Consider the following 16,018-nt stretch of genomic DNA (forward strand, 5'->3'; position numbering starts at 1 on the left):
AGTTCATTCTATAATGAAATAATTTCAAAAGATCTTTTTTTACAGTTGGTGACTTCTTATAGCCATCTAATATTCCTTTAAAAACCAAATTAGTAATCACTGTGTTAACACTTGGGCACCAATACATGCATTGAGCACAAAATATCAGTAAAACTTCTGAGAAATTAGAAAAAAAATAAACTCAGATGATCATCTAAGAAAATGTGATGTTAACTATTGTAATAGTTCTTTTAAAAACTAAATTTGAAGGTAAAATATAAAGAACACATGATTAACACAAAAAATTATGTATTTGTCTTCTTTTTTAATTAATTATGATTAGTTCCCTTTTCAAATATAAGCACTAACATAAACGTGAAATGCAGCACCTATCAGCATGTCCTTTTTCCAATATTGTTCAGCATGAATCAATAAGACGGTAGCTAATAGAATTGATAAATGTTTAATGTGTGAGAGTTAGTACTGACCTCTTGTCTTAGTTTGCTGGTTAAGTGGTCAATGAATACTTGAAAAACATTCACATATTACCTGTTGAGCAAAACAAAAGACATTTTCTCTCTCACAGATGGATCTAAACAAAATCACACCATCTATGTAAATATATGCATTAAGAAAAATAATTCAGCCATGTGTGCACATTGCTAACATCGCAAAACTCATTCACACATATGTTATGGTGATCTAAATCAAGTGACTGCAATACTCCCATCCTTCCTAATGTATCTGGAGCAACAATATTGATAGGTTCAAGTTAGAGCAGCTGGCTATGTAAAAATTCAATCTGTGCAGCTGAGGGTCTACTGAGCACTGTTCTTAGCATGGTAAAGAAGCGTATATGTGCAAGCATGACATGCATACAGCTAGATTTCAAAGCAGACTAGAGCACCTTTTTCGGCACGTGAATGATTATGTTAGCTCTTTGCTGTAGTGGAAGTGATATGAAACAGTTCTGGCACTATGGAATGGCTGACTTTCTCTTCAGTTATTCTAAGACTCATCCCTGCTCCATCTAGCAGCTCCTGGTAAGTTGTGTACGTTCCAAATGGTAAAGAACAGAATTTTCTAGTAGAACATTTTACTTCTGCAATTTAATCCACATTATGATTAGTGCTATTAGTAGGAATTTTATAAGTCACCAACTATTTAACATACAAGTTTTCATTCAAAATTCATTTATTTTATGTACTCATTGTATGTTGTAATATCTTACACAAAGACATTTTCATGCAAGTATGTATTGCATGCTGAACACATTGCTCCTATGTCTGTTAAACTTTTCTATATGAATTCCTAAGGCTTATGAAATCCACAAGACTTCTTAAGCCTGGAGGGAGGTTGGAGGGCCTTGGACTTCCCACAGGGCATGGTATCCTGGCCCTCTTAGGACTGGAGGGGAGAGGGGAAGGGTGAGTGGGGGAGTGGGAGGAAGGGAGGAAGTGGAAATTTTGATTGGTATGGTGTTATTTATAAAGTAATAATAAAAAATATTAAAAAAGTAATTCACAAGAAACATCAGGGATAGCTCCATAAGTAAACTCCAGATTCAGTGAGGAAAGCTGACTCAGTAAATAAAGCGATCAGGGAAGACAACTGATATCAACTTAGAGACTCTACATGCACACAGTTGCATGTGCACACACACTCATATACAAGTGAATTCACATACACTCATGCATACCATATATATGAACATGTACAAATAAACTAATAAAATAAAATAAAACAGTACCGTAAAATATAGCTCTGCTAGATATGGGAATCTTAGTTTGCATTTATTTGGTTTTGAACTTCAAATATATCATGCCATGTTATCTTGAAAATTACGGTTATGCTAATGGATTTAATGGAATTCCTGGGTTAGTGTGACCCATACCTCACAGGCATAACTCATTATAAAAACCTTAGTTACTGTTCTAATGCTTGAAAAGGACACATGACCAAGGAATCTGTAATAAAAGAAAGCATTTAATTAGGGTCTTACAGTTTTAGAGTGTTAGTCTGTGATCATCATGGCAGGAAGCAGACAGGTACAGTGCTAGAGCAACAGTAGTTAAGAATTTAACATCCTGATCCACAGGCAGCAGGGAAAAGGGAAGGCAATGGTGAGGGCTTTTTAAATCTCAGTCAGAGCCATCTCACAGTGATGTACCTCCTCCAGCAAGGCCATACTTCCTCCAATGAGGCCACACCTCTTAATATTTCCCAAACAATTTCACTAACTGGAGAGTAAACATTACAATATATGAGCCTATGAGGCCATTGCCATTTAAACAACAATAAGAAACTGCAACCAGCTTTGTGGTTTGTGAGGACTGTGTTTTTTCTTACGGGGGGGTAGAGATGACAGACTTTTTTTCACTCAGCCACCTGTATTAAATTTTGCATCCTTCCATTTTCTCTCCCTAACACAGAGAACCATGAAGTTAGAGATGTGTTTGACTAGCTTATATTCTTTTCCTCTTTTCTATATTTTAAGGTACCTTATCTTTCTTTGCTAACTTCTGAAACTCTTCCTGTCTTTGAAACAAAATCTTCTCTTTCTTTCTGTAATTTCTCCTCTACTTCCTTCTTCTTTTCCTTTTATTCCACCCTTCCTTCTCCCAATCTCTTCTCATGTGTCTCTCTTTTCCTTCCTCCTCATCTTTCTTCTCTTTTTCTCCTTTCTCTTTCCCCCTTCTTCCATTCTTCCTCCTATTATCAGTAATAAAATTCATCATTATTATCATCATCATTATTATTACTTTTATTATTATTGTACCTTTTCTATTCTTTTTCATATTCTGATTCTTCTTCTCCAATAATTTATAGGCAATTTCTAGACCACAATTTATCTGAAATCCTGTTCATTATTATTCTAATCCACAATTACATGCATGGCTCCTGTCTATGGAGCATGTAACTACAATGTTAAATCTATATTTTCTTCTTACTATTTGGTAAACTCCATTTAAACTTTTTTGCAAACTACTTCAGTATCTTTGATGCTATGGTGTCGACTTAAATATCTCTAATGCTATGGTATTTTTTTAGTTTATTTATGGTAAATATTTGATAGAGAATTTGTTATTTAAAATTAACTTTCCTGCCCAATATTCTTATAGCAGAGGTTTAGATTGTGACCAAAAAACCGAACACAGTGTGTTTCAAAACTATGTATAAGTTTCCTCAACCACACCAAAAGCTCATTATCCTGCTATTCCCTATTAGTAAGCACTGAGAGGAGACTAATGTGAACATGATTTTTTTTTAAAAGAAAGTTTATCATGAGAATAAGTGACTTGAAAGGGACAAACTAGAGAAAGGGCAAGTGACTATGGGGCTTGTATATAATAGAGAAGATGCTATGCAGCAGTTAATTTTATGGGACTTTAGAGATGGAAATAAAACACATAACAACTTCTAGGCTGCCACAGGAAAAAGCTAATCGAAAGAAATTATTTTTCCTATGGTGTGAAGAGGAATAACTTGGCTTTATTTTTGACAATATGAACCCCTTCCCTCCACTCCTTTCGACCTCAAACCCATGTATGCCGATCTCATTAATAAAACAAAACATTTGAGCACATTTGAATAATATGACAGTGACAAATCTATTTGTTTATGATATTTTAATTCTTATCTTTGCATTACATCCAGACCAGTTTTCCTTCCCTTTAGTCTTCCCAGCCCCACCCCCACCCCCCCTTCTCTTTATCTACTCCTTCTCTACTTCCCTTCAAAAAAAGAGCAGGCATTTTAGAGTTAGCAAGCAAATATGACATAACAATAAGACTGGGCACATACACTCATATCAAGGCTGGATGAGATAATCTAATAAGAGAAAAAAGGTCACAAGAGCAGACATAGTAGTTAGAGACAGTCCCCACTCTGCTAGAAGTCTGTAAGAATGTAGCTATATAACTGTAACTTACACGTGGATTACCTAGTTCAGATCCATACATGGTCTGTGATTGTTGCTTCAGTCTCTGTGATTCCCTACTAGCCCTGCTTAGCTAATTCTGTGGGCAGTGATCTCATGGTGTCCTCTATTCCTCTGGCTCCTGAAATCTTTTCTCTCCCTCTTCTACAGAGGTTCCCCTGGCTCTCTATATTGTTGGGTTGTGGGTCTCCACATTTGCTCCCATCAGTTGGATTCTGCCTTTCTAATGACAATTGGGATAGGCTCTGATGAATGAGGAGAGCAGAATATTATTAGTAATCATTTTATTGATATTTTCTGATTGTGTTTGATTCTATCCTGAGTCTGTTGTTTGTCCAGGCTTTTGTACCTGGACAAGACTGATGAATTTAAAGCACAGCTCAGCATATGAAAAGTAATGGATTACAAAGTAAACAAGAGGAGGCAGAATTCATGTGTTTGTCCTAATTCCAATATTTATTGGTAGAGTGACTACTTACCTTTATATGATGTTTGTGAAGGTGCTACCATAGGATATAAAATATAAGCAAGTACATGTCATTGTAGAACATTATGACCAGCTCTAGAAGTGAGAGAATTAAGTTTTCTTATTATCACACTTCTGAAGTTTCATTTTATGTTAATATTCTCTTCCTTCTAGGTAGTGTTGAACTTCCATATATGTTGTATTTATTTATGCAATTGAATTTTCAGCACATCATTTAGAGTTTGACAATATTTATCAAAATATAGTGACTTGATTTTTTTTGCAAAATGATTTTATTGAAATATGCTCATAATATATTTTCATTTGAAGAGGTTTTGCTCATATTTCTGCTTTGAGTTTTCAGCCCCTAACTGGAACAGCTAGAATCATTTCTTCTTTTGTCTGTTTATCTTTTAACAAACTAATAACATAATAGCTTTTCATTCTGGGTTGAGGGGCACATGACCTTCTTTAGTGCATGCAGAATTAAAATCAGAGTGGATTCATAATAAATGAAATTGCTGTTGTTTTTGGCATATGGTTGAAAATGTATTTCTTTTTTCTTTATTAGGATATTGGTGATTTTGTCCTACTTCTCTGACAAGAGACCAATGATATCTCTGCACATGGTGAGTTGTATTTCAGTAGAGGAAAAAGTTTTGAACTTAGAGAAAGCAAATATTTTCTAATGCGCACAATGTAAACTTGTCTGTTTACATTGCAGAGACAAACAATAAGTCAATTTTTAAAAACTGTAAGCAAACATGCTCTTTGCTCTATAGGGAAACATCATTTCTATCTTCCAATTCTGCAATAGACAAAGGTTCTTGAGCTTATGATAGGGTCAGGCACCAATGCACTCTTCTTAAGTTGAAATAAGAGGGGCCACAGATGCATTCTCTAACCCTCACATTCAGAGCAGGATGGACTAGCAACACAGTGCACACTGCTCATAGTTTTCTTTACTCACTGGGCAGATGACAATGAACTACTGCTGGCAATCACCTCTAGCCTTAAAAAGATGATTACTATATATTGTTAGCCTAGAATAGGATCACTTTCCAAACTCCAAGTAAGGTTTTTTCCTACTGAGTGCCTGCCATGATTTCTTCTTTGTAAGGTTAAACTAATATATCTCTGATGATAACTGATCTGTATATCATTACAAGACCAATTATGTCACATTCTACAGGTAATAGTTATCTAAGTTTCCATGTTTATGTGTGGTAATGATGTAACTCCTTATCATAAAGTCTTGAATAGAGTAAAAATACAGCACATGAAGACTCTTATAACTATGCATGCAACATAAATGTTAGAGGCACATCATTTATTGTATTGTTTACTTTATTATTCCTGAGATAAAAAATCATGACCAAAACAACTTAAGAAAGTAAAGAGTTGGGGCTGGAGACATGGCTCAGAGGTTAATAGCATTGCCTGCTCTTCCAAAGGTCCTGAGTTCAATTCCCAGCAACCACATGGTGGCTCACAACCATCTGCAATGGGGTCTGGTGCCCTCTTCTGGCCTGCAGGCACACACACAGACAGAATATTGTATACATGATAAATAAATAAACAAATATTTTTAAAAAAGAAAGGAAAGAGTTAAGTTATTTTGGTTTATGGCTCTGAAGTTGTGAGAGACCATTATGGCAGGAAAGCCCAGCAGCAAGTAGTAGGCATGGTAACCTGGAGTAGAAAGCTGGGAGCTCCCGGTACAAAGCAAAAACAATGAATTGGAACTGGGAGGGGACTATAAACACTTAAAATCCACCCGTAGTAATGTATTCCCCTAGGAATGCTCCACCTCTCAAAGATTCCACAATCTTCCAAGAGACACCAACTAGGGACCAACTGTTCAACTATCTGAATCAAGAGCAAACATTCTCGTTCAAACCACCACACTTGCTGTAAATTAATAACAGTATAAAAATCATTTATTCAATTCTCTTATTTTAAAACAGTGTGTGTCATATAATAATATAAAAATATAATACCAGGTACTTCTTGTTTCAGTAATTATGTACATATCATTATTGGATTTCTTTGAGTATTTCAAAGCAAACCAGACACACTTGCATTCCCTCCATCTATGACTAACACCCCCACACACCTGCTTTCCATATATTTCTAATAATTCCTATATGAGATTATTTCATATATTTTTCACAAATCGAGCATCCTTAGAAGCTAAAGACAGATCATCAGTGTGTGTCCCTCAATCTCCATGTTTTTCTAGACAAAGCTATGCAGGGCAATAGGAACTAGCTTCTCAAACCATCCCATTGTGTTCAATGCTTGAAGCAGTTATAATATGATGCACCTTGTGTTCTATCACAAAAAAAAAAAAACCTTGACCCCACTGTCATTTAGAACCTTCCTCTTGGTGAACCTAGCTTTGGAGATTACTATATGCTAAGACCAAGGGCAATGGTGGACTGGAAACCTATACAACTTACCCTCACCTGATCCAGGCAGCAGTCTTTCTCAGTAAGTGCTCCTTCCTTCTGTCCATGGATGGATCAAGCCAAGATGCCACTCTCTGATTGTTGAAAGGCTATTCAGATGTCTAGTGTCAAGGTTAAGCAAGTCCTTGAGTTTTTCTTTCATCTAGTATATGAAATTAGAATAAGGTTCAAGAGATATGATTGTCTTTTGGCCACAATAGAGAAATCTGGAGCAATAAAATACATCACTGATCTGTCTGATTAGGAAATGAGGCTGCATGCTAGAGATCACTGACTGCTCTGCAGAGGACTGGCTCATCAAATGAAAGGAAGAAGACTTGCAGATAATTATTCACAGAGACTCCAGGCAGGTAAGAAAGGCAAAGAATGACAGGAGGATGTGAAAATGGTAACTTCTGCTCAGAATGAACTCTTGAAGGTTTGATTGAAGAATATCTGCCCTGCTCATTAAAAGTGAGCCAGGAAGTAAGTTTGGATTTGCACCTCAGTGATTAAGGAAGTTTAGAAGAAGCCTAATCAATTTCCCATCTATTAAAGTCATGAAACATGAAACGTTGCCACAGCACAGAGGTACAAAAGGCTTTCTTTAATTAGGATTTTCCTGACACAGACACTATTAAAGACATTTCATTTTTAATCTTCGTATATATTTCTATTTGTTCTTAACAATAATTGAGAAGTATCACCAGTGTTTTCTGACTTATTAAACAATACATACCCTTTAAATAGACATACAAACATGCAAGTACACACATGCACACACACACACACAAACAGACCAGGAATTGAATATAAGATCTCTGATTCCAAGAAGATTTTTATAATGAGATACATGTCATCTGCTTGCTTGTATGACCTATTTAGCTCTTATTTGACATTGACCCCATCTCATTTTCTCTAGATAGGAGATAGGAAACAGAATGATGTGTGCTTGAGACTTTATTACCTGCAGTGCCATGACTGAAACATCATGACACAGCTATCCTCAATCTAGTATGATGCCCTCACATATTGCTCTTTTCTTACCAAGGTATCCCCTTTTATTTAGTTCTGCTGTAAACATTAAAAGATCTACTCTTTTCATCTTCAGATAAATTTTCTCACTAGTTGCAATTTCCATTATCTTTTCTGACATTGCATAGTCAATTTTTCTAAATTAGGATTTGCAATTTGGTTCATTACTTGATATATCTAGATTCTCCAGTTGTCTCCTTGTTCTTGTCTTATAATATCAAGAAGACATTCTTCCACTCTATTTCACAATAAATAGTGTTGAGGCAATAATTATTTCTCAAACTTCACTTTAAAAGTATCTGGAAATCTTGTTGACATCAGAAACATAGATCTTTGCTTATTATGTATAATTCTCATTGTGTGCCTCATAATCTTTGGAATTTTCCAGTGTTATTGTGATATTTCTGCCTAATAGATTCTGAACTTCATTTTACTGTTAACTGGAAGCAGAACCCTGCCTGACTGAAGTCTGCTTCTCATTCACTTGGCTTCCAAGAACTAAGATAAGAACTTTAAAAAACTGACTACATAGAATTCCAGTAGAAAAATACTTCTCAAATCTACACTATGCATATAAATATCAACACCCGCGTGACTTTATTGCCTTGCTGTTGATCCCCATGACAGTACAGTACAGTGTTGACTGACAGTAGTCCTTCTGGGGCTATACAATGAGCTGCTTCTTTTTCTTCTTCTTCTTCTTCTTCTTCTTCTTCTTCTTCTTCTTCTTCTTCTTCTTCTTCTTCTTCTTCTTCTTCTTCTTCTTCTTCTTCTCCTCCTCCTTTTTCTTCTCCTCCTCCTCCTTCTCCTCCTCCTCCCTCTTCACCTTCTCCTCCTCCTTCTCCTCCTCCTCCATCTCCTTCTTCCTCCTCCTTCTCTTTTTTCTTCTCTTCCTTCTCCTACTCTTACTCCTCCTCCTCTTCTTTTTCCTCTTTCTTCTTCATTTCTCCTTCCCATTCTTTTTCTTTATAATGAATCAGATGTCTCAGATATTTTTCCAGGAAAGCATGACAATAAGTTATATTTTGAGGCCCTGTTGGTGCAGAATTTCTAACATCATTGTGGAGAATATGGCAACCATTTAGTGTTCCTTCACAGTAGTTCTTTCTTAACTCATTCAATTTCCACAGTCTAGGGAGCCATAAGTAGAGGGCAATAGCAGAACAAAGGGTTCAACTGGGCAGCTTTTCCTGTTCTTGCAATCAAACCACCTACTGAGTTTCCAGAATGACTTTTCATAGAGTTGTGTAACTTGTATTTTCTCAGATTGGTTCTAAATTTGGATCATGAGCTTGAAAACAAACAAGCACCGCAAAACATTGCAAATAAGAACTTTTGAGTCACTGAGTGTGATACCACAGTCAGATCAGTTTTTATAAATAAAATAAAATGACAAAATAGCTTTATCTAACATTTGTCTGCAAGTAATTTATATGTCAAATAAGACTATATTTTAACATTTGAAGAATTAATAGAAATATTCACCTGTATTTGCAAAAACAAATGAGCTAAAATTAACTGTGACTTATTTTGAAGATTTCAAAAGGAATTTGGAATTTAGTTGTTTGAGATAAATTTACTTAAAGACATTGACAGCCTGAAGCTCAGATGGAGAATATACCATTTGACACACTCGTTTGAGTAACTATAATTTTAGGTAGTAGTTGTCTTTGCTGAAAGAGAGACTTTAGCCTTCCCAGTTCTGATCAGTTTGTACTAATGTGAGGTATAATTTATTGATCTTGTGAAATAATATGATAAATTCATGGGTTATTTATGAGTTTGGTTTATTATTTTCAATTTTGAGTACTGGTGTCTTTTATTTCCGGAGAGGAACGTCAATATGCATTATATGTACAAATGGCTGCAGACTGTTCTCTTGAACTCATATCAGTCATAGATTCAAGTCAGAAAGCCATTTCTGTGACTCCAATGAGTCAAGATGGAAAGATAGGTAAAGATATCTGGATATAGAAAGAGAAAAGTACCTCTTATCCTAGCAATTTGTTCCTTGATGATCACATGCATAAACAAGCACAACATACCTGGGCACTCACATGTACAAAATGCACAAGTAAATTAATACATTTTTAGAATTTGTTTTTGGAAAATGAACATCAAGGAATGTAACTTGAAGGGCACTAAAATAGTGCACGCAGCTAGTGCTGAGATACTTAAGATCCTCCTGGAGAAGTTCATACCCAGGGTGTTATGTGTGCCTCACATTCTTCAAGAATGCACCTAATTTTTTATGTTTGAGATCAATGCTAAAATATCTATGTTAAAACAAGATAAAAAAAAGCACTCCTACTTCATATTTATGTTTCCTGAAATTCTTTTTTGTGGCAAAGACCTAAATACGGTTTTATCTAAGTAGAGTCCCCTCTTGGAAATGAGCTTCCATCCCATCATCAAGTGTATAACATATCATACAACCTTTTTTTCAGTCGGCTCTAGAAACACTTAAATTTGTTCACCTGCAAGGGGTCATTTTATGTAAATGAACATTAATTTTTTTCTATTTTTTCTATTTCAAGCATTGAGATATGGTGGGTTCTTCTCAGTGTTTTAAAGACATTTATTTCCGTGTTAAGTTTTCTCAGTGATTTCAAAGGCATGGTTAAAGGCTTGAAATGGAAAAAATACTGGAAAGATTAGAAAGAAGCAGTATGCATGTGTGTGTGTGTGTGTGTGTGTGTGTGTGTGTGTGTGTATGTGTGTGTGTTGCCACAGTGCATGTGTGGAGGTCAGAAGACAATCTCAGGCATTGGTTCTTGCTTTTTATCTTGTTTGAGACAAGGTCATTCCATATGCCACGGTAGACAGTCTGCCATCTTCTGTGGACTCCTCTGTCTGCTTCCCATCTCCCCTTGAGAGCACTGGGATTATAGATGTGTGCTGCATCACTACTGTCTCTGGTTTCTGGGGATTCTGACTCATGCCCACATACTTGTGTGGTAAGTACCTTAACCACTGAGGTACCTTTCCATCTCCCAGAACTATCTTGTGATATTTATGGTTGGAGTATTGTCAACACAATAAAATTAAACAAAAATCAACACTAAATGTAATTATGCATAAACATAGCAAAGGATAATTTCAATAACAAGATTTTTGTTCCAAAAGAGTAAAAAAATGCACTATGAAAACACAAAGCTGAGAAAACTGTTTCATTTCCTTGACATAGACAGGGTTAATTATTATCAATTAATTAGAAAGGATTTTCAGAAAACAAATGATTTCATCAATCCCCATCAGTAAGGATAAGGTATAAGTATCATACACACTCCTTTTTTAGAACATCAACCTATTATTATCCTGTTATTTATTTATGCATAAAGAAAGTTCACAACCCGCTGTTTGTTGGTATCAACTTTGTATTTAACTGAATATCTGAGAGTCAACATAAGTATTGTTATTCAGGTGAATATTATGTCTTATATATTTTTGTAAATGTTACAATTAATGTATTATTTTATTACGGAAGCTTATATATTTCTCTTTCTAAACCCAGACATTCTTAAATCTTACTTAGAGTGGTTCCTTTTTGTTTAAAATAAATTCTTAATCCTCAGTTTGACATCCTGCTTTCTCTGGAACTTTTAAGCATAGGCACAGTTCAATACATTTCTAGAACAGTCCAAGCGATGACTCTCAGAGGGTTCTCTTCTTCATTCAGGCAGTCCCTAATGCATTCATTTATTTTTTACTGAGCTATGACTAAGGAAGTTTGGCAACTTGGCAGCTACTATTAGTTGGACATAATTAAGATGTAACTGCATTCTCAGAAAACTCATGAACAACTTTGATGCGGTGAGAATATACCTGAGAAAAACATTCTAAAAAAGAAAGGGTTTTCTTTGATTATATTTTAAGATAACTACCTATCCCAATAGAAGTGTGTTGCATTTCGTCACACCATATCTATTGTCAGAAAGCATAGATGGATGCATGCTAGTGTTCAGTTTGACTTCTCCATCTTACTTAGAATAGGACTTTAGCTGATGAGATGGTGCCACCTATGTGTTCATGGACAAGATAGTCTTCCCTCCTTAGTTAAACCTTCCTGAAACCCCATCCACAGAGCACTCAGATTCATGCTGCCATGATAATTCTAACCCTAGCCAAACTGACACTGAATTTAATCATCCTACTGGAAAATATATAATTAAATTAAGAGAGTGGTGTGTTCATAAGGTGTGTAAATTAATAAAGGAAACTTGGGTAAATAGTCGATTCTATTTGAAGATCATGTCAGAGGAAATAAGAAAACAGGTAGTTGGAGTCAGTTTGAAAGATAGCATAAGAATTAAGGAAGATGGTGTGATATGAGCTGAATTGGAGTTCACAATTAGTAGGTTCATCCTTGGTTACTTTTCTCATCTTTGTGACAAAATACTCAACAAACACAATTTAAGGAAGAGTAGTATAATTTGGCTCAGAGTTTCAGTGAACAGTGTTAGGGTGGAAAAGGTATAATTGGGAAACTATATAACAGTTGGTTACATTGTGTCTGTAGTCAGGAAGCACAGCGAGATGAACATTGTTGAAGATTAATGTTCTCAGCTTAATAATTTTATCTAGAAAATCCTTCTTCACCTTTCTTCTCAGTGGTTTGTTTCTATGGTCATTCCAGATTTGGGGAGATGATCATCAAGATTCATCATCAAATTTCTCCCCATAGTAATTTTGCTTAAGCACATAAACATGTCTTTCTACCCTTTGTCAATCCAAGCTTGTGTCTATCTCTTCATAAAAAATACACCAGTTCAATTTCAGGGGCCTCCTTTCTTTTTAACAATCTAATATTGTTTAGAATTCCAGGTCATATAAGAGACTTGAGGTGTTCTCTTTACTGTGAACTATAAATTATATACAAATAGCAACTTCCATTGTAAAGGCCTCAAGTAGATATTGTCATTTCAACAAGGAAGAAATGGGCAAAGTAAGTAATGATAGAACCACCTGGCAGTGGTAGTACATATTCTGGAGGCAGAGGCAGGTAGATCTCTGTGAGTTTGAGGCCACCTTGGTCTACAAGAGCAAGTTCCAGGACAGCTAGAACTATTATACAGAGGAACTCTGTCTTGGAGGAAAAAAACAGAATGATGGAACCATAGCAAGACTGAATTGCACGAGGATGATCTCCACTACCTGCAGATCCAAGTGCAGGACATGATGGAAACATCTGTGTTCAAACATCTTCTAGAGACATATTCTATTACTCTTCCACATGTAGCGCTTATAGCCTTTTTCATAAGCAAGCTTAATGCACCATATTCATCTTTCCTCAGCAGAAGTATAATAATCATGTAATCTCCAATATCCTGGGATCACTATTACATCATAGGCTTCATAAATGGCTTCTCAAGATCTTATTTAATGACTCTAGTCTTTCAAGAAAGTCAAGCTGAAGACTATTTCCTACTTTAGGGTCTATGTGGAAATTTTGTATAAGGCTACAATACCTCCTGGAACAGAGGAGGAATGATTGCAGGAACTAGAGGTGTCAAAAACACAAGGAGAACATGGCCCACAGAATCAAGAAAGCAGGGACCATAAGGGACTCACAGACTCAAGTGGCAATCAGGAATGCTACATGGGTATGGAACAAGTGCTCTACAAATATGATGCAGTTGTTAACCTTGGGGTTTTGTGGGAGTGTGTCTGACTCTTACCTGCTATTGGGACCCTTTTGCTCCTACTACGTTGACACATTCATTCTTATATGAGTATTTGTGCCTAGTTTTATTGCATGTTATTATTCAGTGTTTGGGTGTATCCCTGGGTGAGATTCCTGCTCTTTTCTGAAGGAAAAAAGAGGAGCAGTAGATTTGAGGAGAGAGGAGGATTGGGAAGAGTAGAGATAGGGAATGATGCTGTTGAGATGTATTGTATGAGAGAAGAATTACCAAAAAGAAAGAAGAAAAATATACTACAATTCCCTTACTATCCAAATATATCTTTAAAGCCTGTAAAACCAGTCATAAATGGACAATAGTTCTGTTGCCAGCTTATAAGAGAGCCTGGACCTTTGAGTCTTGGGCAGTTACTTTTAATGAGCAATAAGTGCTCTTGGTAACATCCTTAATTTAGCTTCTCCTTCTTCAAATATATTTTCAATTTCATGAGATTGAACATTCAATTGATGGATTCTTACAATCAGAGCCTCTTTCTTTTCTGTTTTTTAAGCATAGTATTTTCTTTTCTTTTATTGAAAATAGTGTCTTGTCTCAGAAAATAAATCCCAATCACAGTTTCCCCTCCCTCCAGAAACCCATGCCTGAAACTACTTGGAGATTGGATAGCCTAGAGAATTAGGGTAGAACTAAATAGTACTGGTAAAAAACAAAATCAAACAAACAAATCTATAAAACCAAATAAATCAATAAATAAAACCCAATGAAATGATTCCTAAGTATATTCTGCTATACTAGTGATTAGTGATTTGTCCAGTCATCATCAGAGAAGCTTTCCCTGGCAGCATATGGGAGTGGATCAAAAGACCCACAGCCAGACGTTATACGGAGAGGTTCTAAATTGAAGGTCTCCTTCTCCTCAAAGCTCCTGGCTTCCCATAGAAGAGAGGATGGAAAGATTGTAGGTGTCAGAGAAACTAGAGGATACCAGGAAAACATGGCCCCTAAATCTACTAAGCAGGACAACTTTCTGTTTGTCCCAGGGCAGCTTTTCGGTCAACGGTACAATTTCTCTGTTATATATGCTTTAATTTATTGGCCAGAAAGGATAAGCCCCCTCTTTTCCTTGACAAATTGAATGCTTTTCAAATCTTTTTGTTTCTTATGCAGTTTGTCATTTGCACACCTGTATTAAACAGACTGTGACAAATTGAATGCTATTTTGTTTTGAATTTTCCTCCACCTTAAAATTTCTTCATTTTTCCTGTATTCAACTTTATTCAGTTCTCTTGAAATAGGAAAAATGCCTCTGGAGTTGCCAAAATATACCAAAACTGATCTCTAGTCTAGTTCCCAATAGAGTCCTTGCTCCCCTCTAGAACCTCATGAACTGGGTCTCTGCTCTCTGGACTTCCAAACTCCCACCAGAAATGCCCACTGAGTTCTGCATTAGTATACTGAGGCTTCTCTAGCTCAAAGTTCCTGACTCTTCCACATTCAACCTATAAACTATTTCCAAAGGCCTGAGAACCACACAGTGAGATTAATTAAAGCATTGGGCTCCCTTCTTGATATTACTTCTTCTGTGTTATTCTCTATGACAAAATGACCTGGCATAAAAATTTAACGAAGGAAGGAAGGGTCAGTTTTGACTCATGGCTTAAAGTTTCTGTTATTGTAGTGGAGACGGCATGATCAAATGTGCATGAATGACTGATCACATAGCATTCTCAGTCAAGGGGCAAAGAGAGATGAATGCTGCTGTTCATTCCTCTTCCTTCTTCCCATTCAGCTAAGGATTCCAGCCTATGGAATGCGTGTACCAAAATTAACAATAAGTCTTCACCCTTTGCTAAATATAATGTAGGAAATTGTTCACAGATAATCTCAAAGTTTGTTTCCATGATAATTCAAAGTTTTATCAAGGTTACAATGAATACTTACCATCATATGATCTAAACATCTAAAGACAAAAAGCACTAGCTATGAAATATCCAGGAAATAGAATAATGTAAAGTATCATTCATGTGGTTTCCAAATGTGTATAGTGACATGGAACCGGTCCTGGAAATAAAAGAACTTGCAAAGATGGTAGGTCATACCAATTGTTTACATGCTGTAGACATCAATTCAATGCTATATTGTTTAAAAGATAACACTGTTACATAATTGCATTTAAAAATAAGTAAGGACTCATCAAGCTTGAAGGGGAGGGGAAAGTAAGAAATAGGATCTGATATTCAGTTATCAATGAGTAGGCTCAAGAGGCTATGAAAACCTCTTGATATAAATTCACAGCATTTATTTTCTAAGCTTTTCCATAAGCTTAGGAGAATTTCTGTCAAAAAAAAAATCTTTAAATTTAAGTGTGCTCGATCCGCAGCATCTTCCTGACCTACTTTCCTAAAATGCCAATCAAAACAGCATGAGGTTCAACTGAAATGTGTTTTCTAAATTCTCAGGATGCTTCTGCTGATCACTTATTTTTCCATAAATACAAACAGAAATA

Source organism: Microtus pennsylvanicus, chromosome 12 (assembly GCF_037038515.1).
Source record: "Microtus pennsylvanicus isolate mMicPen1 chromosome 12, mMicPen1.hap1, whole genome shotgun sequence".
NCBI lineage: Eukaryota > Metazoa > Chordata > Mammalia > Rodentia > Cricetidae > Microtus > Microtus pennsylvanicus.